This window comes from Budorcas taxicolor, chromosome 3 (genome assembly GCF_023091745.1).
Source record: "Budorcas taxicolor isolate Tak-1 chromosome 3, Takin1.1, whole genome shotgun sequence".
In the NCBI taxonomy this organism is placed as follows: domain Eukaryota; kingdom Metazoa; phylum Chordata; class Mammalia; order Artiodactyla; family Bovidae; genus Budorcas; species Budorcas taxicolor.
Genome location: NC_068912.1, coordinates 21,608,519 through 21,611,878, shown reverse-complemented (window position 1 = coordinate 21,611,878; position 3,360 = coordinate 21,608,519). Strand labels below are relative to the sequence as shown.

At 46.9% G+C, this 3,360-nt stretch overlaps 1 non-coding gene across 1 annotated transcript; it reads left to right on the top strand.

The window, feature by feature from the left end:
• Positions 1–215: 215 nt before the first annotated feature.
• LOC128045897 (U1 spliceosomal RNA) lies at positions 216–379 on the top strand. The gene has a single exon (XR_008199224.1). It is a non-coding gene; the product is annotated as a U1 spliceosomal RNA (small nuclear RNA).
• The last annotated feature ends 2,981 nt before the right edge of the window (positions 380–3,360 follow it).

The following is a 3,360-nucleotide window of genomic DNA, read 5'->3' as shown; positions in this document are numbered from 1 at the left end:
ATATCCGAGCGCAGGGGCTGCTGGTCCGTCATCTGGTGCTTAAACACGATCTGGTCTCCCGTGGCGTGGGAGAGAACTGAGGAGTTTTTGCTTGAAAGTGCGTGGATCCTTTGTGTGGAAGGTCCAAGAAGGCTCGGGGACGCGGGGAGGGAAGTGAGCGTGTGTGTACGGTGCAGGGCGTATGAGGTTGTGGTGGGGCGGCCGGCAGGCAACTCATACTTACCTGGCAGGGGAGATACCATGATCACGAAGGTGGTTTTCCCAGGGCGAGGCTTATCCATTGCACTCCGGATGTGCTGACCCCTGCGATTTCCCCAAATGTGGGAAACTCGACTGCATAATTTGTGGTAGTGGGGGACTGCGTTCGCGCTTTCCCCTGGTGTGTGTTTGTGGAAAAACAGAAAAAGGACTCCTGGTTGTGTAGCAGCGGGAGTGTTAGCAGTGCGTGACCGCCCTGTGTAACTTTCCAGGGAATTAACAGTTAAACAAGGCCAGACACGTGAAAAACCGTCTTGAAAATGTCGCGGGTCTGCTGGTGGGCTCGAGTTCTATGGGTGTCTGGGGTGCTGCCGCCTGTCTAGAAAAGTTATCCAAGACCAGGAGGACGACTGTGAGGCCGAAACAGAGAGCCGTCTTTCTCAAGGGTTGGCGTGGGTGCGGCTTTCTGACGTGGTAGGCTGGCTCATGAACGCTCTCTCGAGCTCTTTCGTGGAAAGTTTGTGCGAGAGGGAAGGCTTGCCTGGGGCGCAGGATCCAACCAGAGAGGCCGTTACCAGGGCCAGACACACGAAGTCGGCTGAGAAGGCAGGAGGCGCCCCGTGACGTGACGGACTTCTCGTCGGCCTGCCTTGTGAGAGGCTGCCACTAGCCATTTTCCCACCAGTGTCCTGCTTTCAGAGGCTTCATTTGCTGCGTGGTCAGCTGCCTTGCTTATTACACGCCTTAGTCATCGCTGGAGATACTGCTTAGATACTAACCTCCCACTCACCCTTTCCCACCCCAGGCAGGCCTCTTCGCATTTCTGGATCCAGTTCTCTCTTCACCCCCGCCTTTTCTCTCTAGATCTTCTCCTGTTACCTTCCCAGTCAGAAAGCAGTACCTCTGTTTCAGCCTCGATTGTGCACCTGACAATGCTTCAGCAGTTGGCAAACTAGGAAACCTCCTTAACATCCCTTCTCCTTAAATGGCAGTAGAAATCGTACCTAACGTTGTTTTGTTTTGGTCTTTTCTTTCGGTCAAAAGTAGTTTTCGTTTTCTTCCTGTGTGAAAACATTGAGCTACAGATTAGAAGAAAACCCCAGGCCGAGTTGTCGGCAGTTTTGTGGGCTATTCGACAACCCCTTTCTCAGGATGTGTTGTGCTCACTTCTGATTCACAAAGTCCTCCTGGCAAATAGAAACCGCTGGGCCAAACAGAAAAGGCAGGCCCATGGCGGGAAGGGCTGTCCTCCCCCTCGTGGCTGCCTCGGGGACGGCACTCCTAGATCCGCTCAGCCCCAAGAAGCCTCTGAGATCGGAGGAGGTGCTGGGAGTGGGCCTGGGAGTGGGGTGATGCTTAAGGATAGGTCCAAAGAAAACTAACCGGAAAGCACACAGGATGCAGATGGAGGATCTAGGTCATTGAAAGCGAAAGTAGAACATCCTACTCTGTCTCCCCAACAGCGGGAGATTTCTTTGCTCAAATATGAAATATCTGCACCAAGACCAAGGTTAATTTTTAGTGGCTTACTGATGAGAAAACCGGTTTTAGGATTTTTTTACCAGATTTCCTCACGCTCAAGGTTGTGCACGCTGTTAGGCTCTGGACCCCTGATGGAGGAGTTTCTGACCCAAAGAAGCCGATCAGTAAGTGATACCGTGAGGAAGACCAGCTTGGATATTGGTTTCCAGGCCTGTCAGCAGACACACCGAGGTTATTAGGAAGACACTGGGAGTGGGTCTGCAGTTAGGAACGCAGCTTCTGGGGGGGTGCGGGGTGGGGCCTCCTTTTCAGTCCTGTTGCCACCACTGGCCTTCCGGTTTGACCTTGGGCCGACTCCCGTTTGCTAGGCCAGTTTTGCAAGTGTCATATGAAAGTAATAATCATAAAGTACTTCATAAAGTTGTTGTGTAGATTAAATGGGATAATCAAAAATACACCTGTGACTTATATTACGTATGTCCTGATAGGAAACAATCAAAGGTGAGCTTGTAACTCTTCAATAAATTGTCTTTGTGAATGTAACATCCATTCAAAGTAAATTCGTATTAAAGAATTTAAAAAATGTAAATGGAATTTGTAAAGCATAAGCCCACAAAAGAGACTTGTTTGTAGCAGCTTTGTTCGTAATAGTCCCCAAACTGAAAACATTTCAAATGTCCATCATGAGGTGAATAGATATATATGATTGTGACATATTCATTCAAAGGAATAGTACTCCTCGATAAAGTGGTACAAATACCTGATACATGGCAACGGTATGGATAACTCTCAAACGCATCATGCTGAGTGAGGGGAAAAGTACATACTCTGGGGTTCCATTTATGTGAATTTCGAGAACTGAAAAATCGATCCACAGAGAGAGGCCCGAGATCACTGATGACCTGCGTCAGGGAGCGGCGGTAGGGGGACTGACTGCAAAGGGGCACAGAGGACCGGCTGGAGTTCCGGAGATATTCTTTTTCCTTGAACAGGATAGTGGTTCCATGGGTACGTTCGTTTGTCAAAAGCCATCAAACTTGAAATGGATGCGTTGTATTATTTTCCAATTGTACCTTAAGACATTTGATTTTTAAAAGTAATGAGAAGAATCATTCCCAAATTTAATGTCTTAGTTAAATTATTATTATAAGCCTTAGGGAATCCTTTCAGAAAAGCATCTCTCGTGTAAACAATTTAATTGAAAGTTCAACAATTTCTTTATTTTTCTTCCATTAAATTTATGCACTATTAAGTTGAATGCTTAAAAATAAAAACAGAATCTATAAGAGCTCTATTTCATAAAAGTATGGTGGTGGTTTAGTCACTAAGTCGTGTCCGACTCTTGTGACCCCATGGACTGTAGCCTGCCAGGCTCCTCTGTCCGTGGGATTCTCCAGGCAAGAATACTGGAGAGGGTTGCCATTTCCTTCTCCAGGGGATCTTCCCGATCCAGGAATCAAACCCGGGTGTCCTGCATTGCAGGCAGATTCGTTACCAACTGAGCTACGATGTATTTTTTCCCTCTCTGTTGACATACCGAAATGACTCTGTCAATATGTAACTACCTTAACAGAAGTTATTTTTGAATTTAAGATGTCTCAAATTTTTACATATTTGTATTTTCTGCAGCATTTGAATTTTATAAACTAAGCATATATATGTTTTGCCAAAACTTAGGAG